The sequence below is a fragment of the Balaenoptera physalus genome (assembly GCF_965194825.1).
Source record: "Balaenoptera physalus genome assembly, chromosome: 12".
Taxonomy (NCBI): Eukaryota; Metazoa; Chordata; class Mammalia; order Artiodactyla; family Balaenopteridae; genus Balaenoptera; species Balaenoptera physalus.
In genome coordinates, this window is record NC_138897.1 from 19894241 (window position 1) to 19910352 (window position 16112).

A 16112-nucleotide genomic window follows, 5' to 3' on the forward strand; every position below is an offset into this window, starting at 1 on the left:
AGAGATCTCTTCAATAAATTAATGAATCGGTGCATTTTATAAACCTTTTCCTTTTCAAAGGGCTTTCAAAAAGCATTTCATCTTTTCCTCCCCACCACATAGTAATAAGAGAACTGATTCGAATCCATTAAGAGTAGCTCAGCACCTGGCATATGCCCTTCGTACAAACCAATCTGGATTCAATTCTGCAAATGTTCTCTCTCAAGTCTCACATATTTTTGTTTATTCCTCTGTACCTTTGTATTCTGTTCAGGGTTAGCAAAGTTCAGAATTTGTTTTCCACACAATGAATGGTTTGGTTCCTGATAAGGGTTCCATGCTCTCCAATGCATGTGGCTCTGTCACTAACTGAGCACGTGACATCTGTGTTCCCACAGGTACAAGATATACCAAAACAACAGAAGGTACGCAACCTTTCTTAAAAAGGTGTGACGGTTAACAGGATAACAAAGGTTGAGTGCCTGGCACATAGTAGGTATTCAATAAATAATAGCTCCCCTCTAAGAAACCACATGGGAAGGTTGTGCTGAAGGTCCATGCTCCTTTGCCTCGGCTAATGTTTGAGGTTATTCAGATTATGAAGCGATAGAGGCACATGTTGTATCAGCATTTAGAGGAGCGGTTTTGACACTGCCTGAAGGAGATGTATGGGTGGGGCAAAAGCATAGCAAAAATCCCAGCAAGACTGCATGATGTCTGAGGACCCTTCCAGCTCTGATACCATATGATGCTAGCAGTTGCTTGTGAACACTTTTTAGAAGAACCTGAAAGAGATTAGGACAGTAAGAGAGAGAGCTGGGGACAGTTGGAAAACTATGTATCATTGACTAAAAGAAAGAAAGTTGAATTTGTTGCACGTCAGACATATGCCAGGTACTTCTTGCTTTGTGTTTTCACAAATGTTATCCCATTTAGTGTTCGGAAGAACCTATAAGGTATGAATTATTATCCCATTTTTCAGATGACGAAATCTAGGCTCAACTTGTCCTAGTAGCTCATCTAAGTTGTGCAGCTCGTTCATGATGCAGAGAAATGTGAATTCAGGTTTCACATTCCATGGTGTCTCTTAGGAAGGCTGAGCCGAGCAACGTGCTGGCGGGGCTCAGGCTGAAGGTTTGGAGAAAAGGGTTCAGGCAAAGCTGGGGAGCCCCAGTCACTGCTCCCTTTACCTGACTGCAGTAGCAGATGGTTTCACCGGAATAGGGACACCTGCACCCCTCTTTGGGCATTTTTTTGAGACGATAAATGACATTTTTGGGCGAAGGGATTGCAATCGATAAGACCAGGTGTCCTTGTTGGAGGGCATGGCCAGGTGATGCTCAGAGTAAATATTCCTGAGGTCCCATGAGATTCTCCTCCCTGGCCATCAGGACAAGCCCTGCGAGTGAATGCAGAGTAGATAGGCGCTCATATTTGCAGTCCGTTATAGCTTATAAGCAGCCCCAACTTATTTCCAGGGGGTGAATTAGACAAAATGGCAATGACCATTGGAAATGAGAGAAATTGATTATGTACAAGAGTTATTCCTTCTTCAAAATGATTTGATCTTCCTTACCATCCATGTAATTTATTTCTTTGAAGTTTGGTCTGTTTTTCTTCACAAAAGACCTATAAGACATAAGTATTTATATTTAAATGTCTTGAAAGAAAAACAAACATCCTCGCAGGGTTATCTGCTGTACAAAAATCAAATCCTTATAGGTAGCTTTGGAAAAGTCATAGTCTAACTTGGTATTTTTACTTCTCAAGTGACCCATTAGAATATTTTTCTGATGCACTTGAAATTGGTAATTTTATTTATTAAAGGTCTTTGAGTCTATAAATGCTGACTTAAAAAAATCGAAATTACCGTAACTGTGGATGTCTTTCTCCTTGAACTTGGTGATCAAGGTCGGGGGCAAATACTGGGATGAGTCTTGTTACCCCCAAACCACTCACCTAAACCATTGCCAATTTCCTTCCAGCCCAAACTAGTAATAACTTACACCTGAGTTAAGGAAATCTTCGCCCTTGGTTTGTAGAGCTTGGCTGAAGACCAAAGAGTGAGTGGCCTGAACCTCTGGGTCCAGTGGGTGTCACTTCTAGATGAACCATATTTCTTGAGCTTTTTCATTAGCCTTGGGTGGGCGGGTTCATATTTTTCTCTACCAAGGGAAAAACTGTTTCAAGAACCAAAGTAGAAAACATCTATTTTTCTTTGCTCTTTCTTTTGTTTCCCTTTTATCAAATACCATCTGGAAAACATGGAGAGATGATATATTGTGATATATGAATGTGTTCAGCACCATCGCTGGAATAAAGAGAGAGTTTAAAGCACAGTAAAGGGAAAATTATAGGATGAGCTGGTGGATTTTAACAGGCTAATGAGAGGATCATCAGCCAGTTCCAAGAAGTCCCTAAAACTATATGTGCATCTAGCTGTTTTTGCTTTATTATTTGTTGAATTTCAGGATTTATGTATGTATCTTATTGAAAACACAGAAAGATACCCTAGTAATTAAAGTTAGGCTGGCTTTTATCATTTCAATAGAATTTAGACAGCAAGTGACTATATTACAGGCAGTTGGCCTAGAGATTAACTTATGCTAGTTCCATATACATGAGTGCCTCCAAGTTTATATTATTTTAACCCAAGTCACTCCCGGGGATTGGAAGGAAAACAAATGGTTGTTTGCTGATACCCCCATGCTATATTATCATGGCATTTGTCCTCAGCTAGTGAGATCTCTTCTTTTCCCAAAGTACCTCTAATGGGTTTGATAATAAATGCCAACGAATTTCTTGGAGACTGCCTGTTTTATAATCGTGACAGTTTGGGGATTACAGGACAACCGATATCTAGTCCCTATGGCGTGCATTCACTTAGAAGGGCTTGGACCTCTGCAAAACTCTTTGAAAGATCACATCCTTCTTGGGCTTTGAGTGTTTGTGTCCTGGGGTGTTTCAGGGTTGACCCTGGACAGCACTCGTGGTTATTAGTTCATTGTGTTCTTGGGAGGCGTTTGAAGTCAGCTGGAGCCCTGCTGATAGAGCTGCTGAGTGCAGCGTCGCATCGACATAATTTCATGATGTGTTTGCATCGAGGGCTCCGGTGCCCTTTCTGAGTGAGGTAAGCACTTTTGGAGCCAGCGTTGACAAAAGTTATCTGCTTGTTACCCACTTTGCAGGAGGCTTTCTGTTCTCCTGCTTCCCGGATTTTTTCCCTCTTAGTTTCTCCACCAGTGATACCTTCTGATGTGCATTATTGGTGCTTATTGTTCAATGGTTTAGAAGTTGAAATGTAGCCAGAGATTTTGTTTCCATACACCATTAATGATGTAAACCAGAGAGCTTCCTGCAAAGAAGATATGAAGTATTCTTTACTAAAATGGTGGAGTTTTTTCGTTTCATTAAACTAGTTTATTTATTTCATTCATCTAGGGACACTCTAGATTTCTGCGGCACCCAGGAGTTGGGGATGTTCTACAAACCCATCGCCCCCGCCCCCAGCAGCACCCCTGGGCCCGGCACCCCGGTCCCTACAGCCGGAAGTGTGCCAGAGCCGCTGCCCCTTTCAGACCACTGTTTAACGACTGTGGACCGCCCTCCATGGGCTACGTGCAGGCAGTGAAACCACCTGGCGCCCAGGGCTCCCAGAGCACTTACACCGACCTGCTGTCGGTCATAGAGGAGCTGGGCAAAGAGATCCGGCCCGTCTGACCTATGCTGGCAGCACGAGCGCCATGGAGCACCTGAAGAGAGGCATCGTCCGTGCCCGGGCCCTAGGCAGAGAGTGCCTGGCAGAGACAGAGCGGCACGCCCGCACGCAACAGGGCTCGACTCTGCCTCAGCATCTGGCCCTTTCCGGGCCACTGCAGAGCACCTGCTTCTCCCTGGCCTTCACCCCGCGTTGCACTTCCCATCCTGGGCTTCCTGTCCTGTGTCCCTTGGTGGGTGCCCTCCAGGAACCAGTGGGCGGCTCTCACTCCAGTCGGCAGCACTAACTGGAAAATCCCAAAGGAGTTAGCAGCGAGGTCACTGCAAATACCACCCACGACCTGCCAAGAGTGTTGATCCAACTGGAGCTTTCCCCTTTCTGGGGCCCCCGCCACTCAGCACTTACCCAGGACTTCTCACCGCTTTTCCCAGACCCCTTCTCCCCAGCAGGGCCTCAGAAGGCCTGTCGCCTCCCAGCCCTGTCTCCTGGGCCACGGCGACTCTTTTCTCAGTGCGTCTTTTGCTAAATATGCCCTTTTTGTCTAAATAAAAGATAATTTGGAAAAAAAAATTTGATATTCATTAAATAAAAATAATACAGTTTTCCCTACATTTATTTGAAGAACTGCTCCTTTGATTAAAATCCTGAAAATGTGTAACCATAGTGGGGGAAACAGTTTCACTTTGACAGCAGTGATCGCACTGGCCTGAGGGTGATTCCGCTCCCACTACTAGAGGCTGATTCTGTCCCAGAAACACTGGGCTCCGTGGAGGAGTCACTGCTTTGCTTTGCCACGTGAGAGAGAGCTGTCTTTCCTCCAGCCTTCATCTCTCTGATAGCAGATCTAGTGTTGTGGGCGCCCGTGAAGTCAGAATCCCAGTTCTACCACATCCCGTGTCCCTAGGGGCAAGTTTCAAATTGCTTTGGGCCTTGGCTTTTTCTGTCTGTAGAAGGTTAGTTCCTTTCTCTCCAGCTGAGAGGAGGATTAGGTGAGGATATGAATGGAGAAGGTGTGGCACAGTTGCCAGCCCTCTGGTGGCACGCCATCCAAGTCAGTTTCCTTTTTCCTCTGGGCAACAGTCCCCATGACTGTGCTTGAGGACCATCAAGAAGCAGCCTCCGCCAGGGGAGCCCCCTCCACCCCGGACCCACCCAGCAGGTGCACTCAGAGGTTGTCTCATTATCCACCACGGAGTTTGAAATTCTGTATTGGTGGTCTGTCCTTTGGTTGATGGGCTAAGATGATATCACAGTTCAGCAATAGCCATTTCTTCTCCCTGGGGCGTGACGAAACTCCAGTGTTCCGCTGAGGTCAGGCGTGGCCACGTTAGCAGGTTTGGCCAATGACATGGGAAGGAAAGCCATGTCACTGTCACTTCCGGACAGAGCCTGGTGGGCCAGTCTGCGCTTTGCCACACCCTTTCCCTCTGCCACATTCACGGGTCAGATTCTAGTTGCTGCCAACTGGGTTCCCCCCTGCAGTTCACCTCAATCAGCAGGTTTTCCTTTCCGCCACTGATTCACGCTGGACATCCGGTGGGAGCGGTTATAACCCTTCATGGCTGTAAACCCCTGAGATTAGGGGGTTGTTTGTCAGTGTAATATAACCGAGGTATCCTGACCGATGCAGATGATAATGATGGTTGTTAGGTCTTTAAGATATTGCATTAAAATTCAAGTTGTCTTGGAAAGAGTAGCAATTTCAGCCTTTACCACCTGAAATCTTAGAGTGGGAGGGGATTAAAAGATCCAGGGAACAACAGTTGGTGTGACTGTGACACAGATAGAAATGTAAAGGATAGAAGTGCTGAAAGGAACTAGGAGACGCTGTCAAAAACAGACTCTGCACACTTCTTCCAGTGGCCCTTTGCCAACACTGCCTGTGACCTGGAAGGGCAGAGGCTGCGGTGAGCACCTAAAGCAGAGCGATCTAATCGGGACCAGGAAGCACGGATTTCAAAAAGCCTCTGGAGGTGCTAAGTAAATAGGTCGTGTGTTTAACTTTTAGTTTCAATAAAAACCAGGTCTTAGCCCAGTGGTTCTCAAACATGAGACTCGTCATCACCGGGAAGGGTTGTTAAAACACAGGTGACTGGGTACCAACTCCAGGGTTTCCAGTTCAGGAGGTCTGAGGTGGGGCTCAATAATTTACATTTCTAACAGGTTCTCAGGTGATATTGATGCTGCTGGTACAGGGACCAGCCTTTGAGAATCACTGCCTTAGTCCCACAAGGGAAATCAGGGATCCCCTCCTAGAAGTGAGAAAGGGAGACAGCTGAGAGGGAGTGGCCACCTTGCTCAGCACAAGCTTGTTCTCCAGGTGACTCCTGGATGAGTTGGCCCAGGCCGGCCCCCTGTGCTTCCTGCCCAGGATGCTACAGAGGGCGTTCCCAAGTGTCTCTCCACATTGTTTGAGGATGTGTCTAAGTATCACCTTCAGAAGTGTAATGAAAGGGAGGAATAGGTGACTGGCTCAAGCTTAGGAATTTTAAGCACAATAATTCAAACTGAGAGCTGAGGAAGAGGGAGTGTTTTCTTCAATTCATGGGCCACAAGACCTGTGGAGTCCCCGAAAGAGGAGGGCTTGAAAAGCCATATTTTTATGGAGCCCTGTGGGTATTAGGAATACTGAATACCAAGAAATATGTGTAAACAGAGAAGATATTAAATGAATTCTACATTCCGGAAGGGTAAAAATGCCATGAAACGTTCTCTCCCAGTTCATCAAAAAAAGAAATCACAGAATCTGTGAAAATATTTAGGTAGCTTACGTGGCCCTTGCAGGATTGCAGTTTTTCCCATTTGTGGTTTGGGGACCAGAGAGGAAAAGTAATCCAAGCTCTCACATAATCATTAAGAGACACATGGAAACAGGAAATGAACTATCTATTAAAAAATAAAGAATTATGTCAAAATAATTTTAAAATTGCAAAGCTAATTCATAGTTTCACAAGACAAATGAACTTTGGAATATACTCTATGCAGTGATCTAAAAACTTGCACAGCTTCTTTAAAAAAGGATGGAATAACGAAATATATATATATGGTGACTAAGCATATTTATTCTTGTGGGAAGGACAAGACTATGCCAGATAAGGAAAGTTCTTTTAAACTGAATCTAATTATCTTGAAAGGTGAAAGATAGTTTTGCCTCACTTTTTCAAATGGTAACTTCCATTTTTATGTCTCCTCTGAGTCTCATGTTGTTCTGCCAGCATTAGATTTCTGTAAACCTAAGAGCACTGACAATGTGATTGCGTCCTCCATGTAAACAAAATGTAAAGAGGACTTCTATGTAAATAAAATGAGGAAACACTCTGCCTGGAAAATAGCATAAACTCTTGCAGGAAAGAGTCTTCCACTGCTCTTGGTAAAGGCCTAAAGTAATTCTCCACATAACTGTGTTGTATTAGCAACTCATGGTCATGAGTTGATGATGAACACCTCAGAGTAATAGACCAATCGTGGGATGATATTCATTAAAAATTGTGTCTCCTAGATAGAGGAAAACATCCAAGTGCGCTAGGGTAGAGCAGGCTAACGAATGCAGGGAGAAATGCCCCAGTGTTTGAGGTACCCACTTTCCAGAGAGGTTAGATGAAACTCTCACCAGTTAACTCCCTGTTCTTTTAAGGATGAAATTAAAATTTCATAAATCTCCATGGCTTACAGAAGTGAAAAAAACAGGACCAATAATCAGTTTTCTAGGGTTCTAGCTTCATTAGTTAGGATTATGCAAGTTTGCATTATGGCTTTTGTGACCCTAGGCCCTTTTACCTTCAAGGGCTACATCATCTATGAAAAAATGATTCAAAATGATATTTTATAACTGTGTTGGTATAAGACAAAAATACTAATGGACTCATTATTGAATATTTATTTTTATCATATTCATTTTTTTCTTCTGATTTTAAAGTAAAATGAAAATAATTTTGTGGACTCCTGAAAGTGCTGTGGGCCCTAGGTATAGTACATGCTCTGCCTAATCAGGCCCACTCCCAGACTGTGTTTGGCTGCAAATTAAAACTAAAAAACAAACAACAACAACAAAAAACTTCACTAACATCTGGCTTATTAGCACAGAGTCTTCATGTAGGAGAATGAGAGCTACGTGAAGCAGAACCCCAGCCAACTCACAGATACATCCATGAGCCCAGGCATACCTGGCCGATATCAGCAAAATCCCATTGACACAACAGAAATTGTTGCTATTTTATGCCACTAAGTTTGGGGTAATTTGTTATGCAGCAATAGCTAACTGACATATAATGCTTTAGCAGCTATTACATTGAGTTGGGATTTTTTTTTTCCCCCAGAATGCAATGTAACGTCACTGGAAGGTTTTAAAAGGGGAGTGCCTGCTCTGATTTACTTTTGACAAAGTTCACTCTGCCTGTGGAGAAGAGATTGGAGGCAACCTAGAGTGGAGGACAGGAAACCAGTAGGTGGCTACTGCAATAATCCAGATGTGGAACAATGACATGATGGTGGTTAGGCCTGGGGGGAGGGGTGGAAATGGAGATGCAGAGAAATGGATAGGAATGCATAATATACATATTCAAATTCTATTCTAGGTCCTTTGGAGGATGTGAAAAGGCACAAGGAATTATAAGACCATGCTGTGCCTTAATTGAAAGGATGAGAGGTAGATTGTCTCTGAAGCCAGGAATGCTGAGTTAATTAGTGGCTTTTCTGATCCCATCCAGAAAATCCTGCTAAATGTTCCTAAACTCACTGAGGGCCAGATTCAACTTTTGAAATCTGTTTGTGGGAATCAAAGATAATGGCAGAAGCAGATGGCTGTGAAGGATGCTATGGTGTAACATTTTGTGGGTTATATTTTAACAGGATGGTAACTGAGCTTTCTGAGCTTGGCTGGTCTATTGCCCTCCTCAGAATTCTCCATCCATCTCTCTGTCTTCTCTCTATTTCTATAATTTGCAACAATTTGATTTTCTCTTGAGGAAATCTACTTTCAGAAAAGTGAGAGATTGTGAAGGGGCTGCTTGTTTATCTTTAATTCAACCAAAGAAATGCTCCAACATAACCACACCCTGATTTCACTTTGGGGTATCACGCAATTATAACATGCCATTTCTTTATGAAATTCAAAGAAACATCTCACAAATGGATTCTTAATTCATTTCCTAGAGGCATGCAGGGTTTGCTGTGGTTATGAACAGTTTTCTTGTTCTGAGGAGTGAACTGAGGTATAGCGATAAAGCAGCTTCCTAAACACATTTGAGGCAAAATTGAAAGAGCTTTCAAACCTCTTCAAACCACTCCTCCCACCCCAGATCATGCAAATATGGCAGGAATATACATTTTAAATCTACAAGCTTTTCAATAAATGGGAAAATATTGATCTATCCTGGGTGATTTCTCTTTCCTTGTCCATTAACATTGATATGAAATATTAAAAATAAAGCCAAAAACTGCATTTCATTTGTACTGGAATCATTTGAACAAAATGATTTCCTTGCAAAAGTTTTCTTTTATAGGACATTAGTCATTCATTGTTAAAAGAAAATTAAACTGTCCAGAATAATATGTAAGAGGGAAATCTAAGTATGGTTGAGGCAGAAAAATAAAGTTTCTGAAGAAAATCAGTGACATTCTCTTAACAATAAATATAATGTAATGTTATTTCTAGTTTTATTATATTTATATTTTGGTATGTCTTGAACTTGTCTTTATATTCAGAATTATTTATATTTCAGTATAATGTTAATGTTAGTTTGAGATTATTTGAGTGATATTTACATTCATCTGTTGATACAAATGGGAATAGATGTATTTATTTTGAGTGGGGCCTGAAAAATTGGCCAACTCATTTCTGCTTTTTTTTTTTCTCACAGTTTTAGTCTTGAAACTTTCATGTGTTTTGGCATCATTCAACTCTCCACTGTGCTTTTTTCCTTATTAAGAAACTCATCCCTTAATTAGCTTGCTGTCCCTTCATTTGAAACTCGGTCCTTTTGATAACTCTTTGTTGCTTCTAGAACGGTTGGTGCAGGCTTGTGTGGGCTTCCATAACACAAAAGCCAGATGGACTTTTTAAAACAGACAAATTTAGTCTTGAATAGAGAACTGTGAAAATTAAAAAAAAAAAAAAAAGAAAAGAGACATGAAAAGAACCACAAAACAAAACAAAACAAAAAAAATCTTGGTACTGATAAAAACCAGTGAGAAATCACAGATTCTCAAATTAGGGGAAAAGCAAAACTTTTCCCATCTCCTTCCCCTCCTCCTCAGCCCCTACTTTTTAATTTGTTTTGGGCTCAAGCATTGAAAAGTTCTGTTCCCAATTAGAAGTGGATCACATTTGGGTCTGAGAGGGAGTCAGCTGCCTCATGATATGAGTAGAAGACAGAAGGCTGTAGATAGATTCAGAGTCCCTTTGATAACCAACACCACTCTCTCTGTGTGCTAATTTGCAGAACGGGGAAAATATTGGCATGTTGCCTTCAGAATCCCTTAGAAGAAAAGCATTAGAAATAAGAAAACATTAAAATTCTGTCCAAAGTGTTTATCTTATGGAACAAATTTATTAGGGCGTCTCAACATGTTCTGGGTATACAAATGAAACTGTTTTATACGTATCCAATAACAGCCCCTTCAACTAGGCTATGTTGACCCACCTTTCCTGCTGAGAAGTAATTCCCTTAACAGCAACTTGGCCAGCTCCTCTAACTTTCCTGTCCCTTTTGGTTATGAGAACAGTCCATTTTGTTATTTAAGACTCAGTCCTATTTATTTTGATACTTCAGTCTCAAATCAGACTCAAATCTTGTATCCTACCCCACCCCAACCCTCTCCCCCCACACACTGTTGTGTCTTCCACTTGATGGCTTGGAGGTTGGCAGTCCGCTCTTCACGTACTTGCCTCCTGCCTCCTCTCTTTGGACTCCTTTCTTTAGACACCAGAAGCCTCCATTGTGGCATGGTCAGCAGGGAGGGAACAGATGTACTGGAGCATGTGGTACAGGAAGGGGTCCTGGTCTAGCCCTCCTTCAGTCTGGTCCTTTCTGATGTTGGTGCTCTCAGTTCATGGGTCAGCCTGCGTGCAGGAGGTGTATGTGTGAACATGTGTGTGTGTGTTCATGTGTGTTCAACTTCTCCCTGGCCCCTTCTATCACTGAGAACGCCTCCCTCCACCCAGAAGGCAGTCGTATCTTGGGCTTGAGCATTAATAAACATCTCCAACCCCTTGTTCATGTTGGGCTTCTCATCACTTGGTCCAGTGGTTATCTTGAATGGCTCCGTGGCCCCTGTCCTTCTAACTTCCATGTTGTTTCACATGGAACTGTGAGAGTTCTCTACTGCTGGAGTCCTCTTCCACAGAGACTTCCTCAAGTCCACAGAGACTTGAGATGGGGTAGGGCTGCAGCATCTAATTTCCAGGCATACGGCAGCCCTGCTGACTGGAGCTCTGGACCTAGACAAACTGCCTTCAGAAACCTCTAAGTGAACACTAGACTCTGTACTCAAATATGCCTCCCCCGGCGCCCCCCCCCCCCACCCCCGCCAAGACTCCAGGTCATATGCATCAAGTCAACACTCTTTTCTCCTCTTGCCTTTGCAGGCATTAGAACATAGAAAGGAAAGCATGCCATACTTCTTGTTTCCTAGCACGTTCTCTCAATAGCTTTCAAGGCCCCATTCCTGTGGCTGCACCAGAGGAGAACTTGAGGTCTGCAGCCCAGCATGTACCCCACCAGTCTCCCTTTCTCAGAGCCACCATCAGTATTTACTCACGATTCTCTTGGAGACTGCCTTACTTGGCTTTGGGGAGAGGGAGGCACCCTCCATGGCCACAGAGACATGAGGGAAGAGACTTTCATCATGAACACGGACTTCACCAAAGACTAGTTACTACCCATCCATCCTCAACCCAGTTCATTTCTTAATTTGACTGGGGACAGTTCGGAGATGGAGCCCTCTGGGAAAGTGCTTATCACCAACAGTTTCAAGCTCAGCTTTGGACCTTGGCCATGTTTCTGGGACAACAGGAAACATCCCTCTCTACATCCTATTATATCAGTGTCATACTTTGTAATTTATCTTCTTCACTTGAACTCACCAAACTCTTCCTGGTGTTCTTCTCCTCATCCCATGCTGGTTCAGACTGGGGTTGTGAATGGAGCTAGCAGTTTCCCAGGATTAAAGACTGGACCTCTAACCCTGGCCAGTTACCCACAAAATATATCCACAGGCCTTAACCAGTACATCATGGTGTGAGGGAAAGTACAGTCATAACATAGTTCTGAACCTTGGCTGTAGATCCAGGGCTGACCGTCTGTGACCATGATCTCTCTAGTCCTCTAGGAATCTTCATTCTTCATTATCCTTCATTTCTAGAACAAAAGTTTGGAATAGATTAATGATTATCAAACTTCTTTTGAGTAACAGAAGCCATTTTTCAAATTGGCTATTGAAATCTAGATCCTCCTTAATTCCCAGATGCAATAGTCCTTAAGGTATCTACATGAAGCACGAGGACTCCATGGTACAAAATTTGAGACCTACTGAAGTAGAATCTCATATTGTTCTCCTTTCAACTTTAAAATTATTTTGAGTGTGGCTATCTCTGCAAAGACAGAGCCCACTGTTAACATACAACTTCTTGTTTATGTCTGACTTTTTTTTTTTTTAACATCTTTATTGGAGTATAATTGCTTTACAATGGTGTGTTAGTTTCTGCTTTATAACAAAGTGAATCAGTTATACATATACATATGTTCCCATATCTCTTCCCTCTTGCATCTCCCTCCCTCCTATGTCTGACTTTCTTAATGTCAATTTCATATTGGGCTCACGATCAGTAAGGCCATCTCTCTGCATATTTTCAAATTGTTACAGATGCTTTTAGAAATCAAAGGTTGTTGATGTTTATGTCTACCCCATTTTATTTGCAAAGTTAATACTTTGAAAACTGCTGCTTTCATAGTTCTAGAGTAGCATTTCCCCATGGGCTGGACACTAGTCTCTTGAGAGGCGATCTGAAACAAGGAGCTTCCTGGTCAAAAAAGTTTAAAAAATGCAGTATTCCATGTCCTCCTCTTAGAGATTTATGAAGGGCTCAGAGAAGTTCGGTGGAAAGCAACATGTTTAACTTTGTTTAACTCAGTATTTCCTAAACATTTGACCGCAGAACCCATTGGTTTCCCATATAACATTAATTAACATCCCATAGAGACATTGTTCCTTCTAATACATTCTGCAAATAATTGCCTTTGAGGAGAGATCAACACACTTCTTCTGTAAAGGGCTAGATGATAAATATTTTAGGCTTTGTGGATTTCATTGACTGTTGCAACTACTCACCTCCGCCATTGCAGCGCAAAAGCAGCCATAGCCAATATCTAAACAAATGGGCGTGGCTGTGTTCCAATAAAACCTTATTTATAAAAACAGGCAGTGGTACAGGTTTGGCCTGTGGGCTGTGGTTTGCTGCCCCAGTTCCTCCATTAAACAAGTGAGATTTATTCTGACTAGGGAAGGTATTATCACAAATAGTGAAATAATAGCTTAGTTCTTTTCTAAGCTATTCAAATTTTGCTGAACTTCAGAGACTAAGCCATTAAGGATACCAGACTTCCCTGAACTTCTTGAAATTTGGAGCTGGCTAAGTGACTCATTTCGTGCTGCCTCTTTTACCAGATATTTATCTAGCTGTAAAATCCTTGCCCAGCTCATGATCTATATTGCTAAGCATCAGCTGGTTTCACCATGATGAAAGGCAGGCAGCAAATAGGAGATGTAGCAACCACCTTAGTGTCAACTCAATCATTGTATCTGAAATGAACCATCCATATTTTTCAAGCTCTCAGAAGGAAAATGTTGTAAATATAATCAGAGGCATTCAGGCAATCTTGGCCATCTCCCGAATGGTTTACCATAATTAAATACCGTATTAGTTGTTTATAGCCGCCTAACAAATAATACTAAAAACTTGGTGGCTTAAAACAGCAAACATTTATAATTTCACAGTGAGTATGACTTAATCTCGGCAGCTTAGCTCAGTTCCCTGGCTCAGGATCTCTCCCAAGGCTGCCATTAAGGTGTTGGCAGGGCTGCAGTCTCATCTTAAGGTTCAACTGGGGGAGGATCTGCTTCCAAACTCATTCACATGGCAGGTCTTGGGCCCTTGAGACATCAGTTTCCATGTGGGCCTCTTTGTAGGGCTGTTCACAGCCCACCACCGGATTCCTTCCAAGGGAAGGCTGAGAGAGAGAGAGAGAGAGAGAGAGAGAGAGAGAGAGAAGTGCATGGGACAGAAATCAGAGGGTTTTTTTGCAACGTAATTTGAAAAGTGACAAACCATCACTTTTGTATATTCTACTCATTAGAAACATGTCACTAGGTCCACGCTGTGTTCAAGGGAGGGGACTCTACACACCTATGAATACTGGGAGGCAGCAGAGATCCTTGGAGGTTGTCTTAGAGGCTGTCTACCACATACACTAAATTTATCTAAGGTAATATTGTAATTTTTAAATTTCTATCTACAATGAAGTTTCAAAGTACCTGGACTTGGGGAGCAGAGGAAGATGCCTCAGTCAGAGTGGAAGCATTAGACTGTGTCTCCATGAGGGCTTGAGATGAGAGGAAAGGAGAAGGAATATGAGTGTGTGTGTGTTGCCAGGTGGCTGGAGGAGAAGAGAAAGATAAGGCAAGAGGTTATGGGAGTATTTTTCTAGAGTAATATGTGCTCACTTGGAAGAGAAGGAGCAGAAAGGAAGCTGTCTGGAGGAGATCTGGCCAGTGGACTCCTTCACAAATGCCTTCTTATCCTGCTATACCTCAAGCATGGTTCCCCTTTTCCCGCTCATTCCTCAGTGCTTTGGTTTAAAACACACCTCAAGGACGAAAGGACCACATTCTCCCAACACCCACACATGTTTATCACCCACTAACTACGATCTGTTATTGCCAAAGTAATTTGATAAAGTTTTATCCTTTTGATTGTCTAATTGGCCAATAAATAAATCACAAAGAAAAAGAAAAATCTGCAACTCAGCCCCATACAAGGGACTAAAGGGAATACAATTATATGCTATATCTCCTGCTTTCGATGATCTTATATTCCAATTATGGCAACGAGGGAAACATATGGAAACAGTTATATTAAAATTAAAGATTTAAATAACAGTTCAGGGTAACAATGGAAGGAATATCATAAGGCTGCGTATGATTAATTACCAGCTGAATTATATAGAATTCATCATGATTGGAATTCAGGGGCGGGAGAAGGATAGTTGTGAGGGAGGTGATCAGGGAACATGTTGTGAAGCACATGAAAAGGATCTGGAGGGGGAGAGGGAAAGTAAGGGCATTCCAGGTGGATGGAATGGCACGAGGAAAAATAAGAAGGCGAGACAGGTGTTTGGGGAAAACAGTGAGTTAACCAGTTTGGAGAGTGGGTTTTCGGAGCTGAGGAGTCTGAGACAAGGTAAACGGTAAGTCAGACAGCCATGCAGGAACAGGTTGAGTTTAATTATCTAACCTGTGCTGGGTCCCCGAGGCAGATGGCTTGCCAACAAACTTGCATGAATTACCCTCTATTAAAATTTTTAAAAAGGGGTAAGTTCCAGGTTGATTCACTGAACATCTTGGGCTCACAAGCCGTGCCTGTCTTTTAATAGCAAGTGTGGCAAATGGAAACGGTACCTGGGCTTTGTCTCCATAGCAGCGACTCAGAAAAGCCTTGATGACATCCAGCTGAAAGAGACCGAACCGTCGTCCCCCACGACCCTCCCCCCACCCCCCGGAAGATGAGGAGGCAATAAAGAGAGGAAGCATGGGGGTCCTGAGAACCAGGAGATCCTGGCTGATGGAGAGTTGGGAAGAGGACACAGTGTAACATCACTGTCAAGTCAGACTCAAATTTAGAGCAACAGCAAATGGGGACACTGGGCCCCTTACTTCACACTCTGCCAGCTCAAAGCCAAAGAGAACTTGGCACTGGGGAGAAGCCTCCCAGAACCTTCACAAAAGTTCTTTAAAAAATTCCTAAGTGAATGTGAGATCTAATTCAGTCCCCCCAAGACTTCCTACCTGTTACTTAACTTCTCTAGATTCTGTCTGCTCATCTTTAAAAGAGGGATAACAGTATAACCTACATCATCCATAGGGTTGCTTTGAGAATCCAGTGAGCCCATGCATGTAAAAGGTTTCCAGAGTGACTTGTAAAAAGTCCTCAGTAACTGTTAGGTACCATTAATGTAACTGTTGTTATTCTATCCTTCCCAGCCTCTCCAGATCTCTGTCACAAGAGCATGGAGCAAAGAAGTAGGTGTTTTCTCTTAGATTTAGATTACTTTGAAAGGCTTGGAATGACCCAAAGAGGGCTTAACCCTTGAATGTCTCTGGGTTTTAGAATATCAGAAAACATCACCACCGCCCTTCCTTC

The 16112-nt window shown here is 42.8% G+C and overlaps 1 pseudogene across 1 annotated transcript; it reads left to right on the forward strand.

Moving 5' to 3' along the window:
- Positions 1-336: 336 nt before the first annotated feature.
- Positions 337-11194, forward strand: LOC309640145 (cyclin-dependent kinase 2-associated protein 2 pseudogene; annotated as a pseudogene). Its single transcript has one exon. The product of its transcript is annotated as a cyclin-dependent kinase 2-associated protein 2 pseudogene (transcript).
- Positions 11195-16112: the final 4918 nt, after the last annotated feature.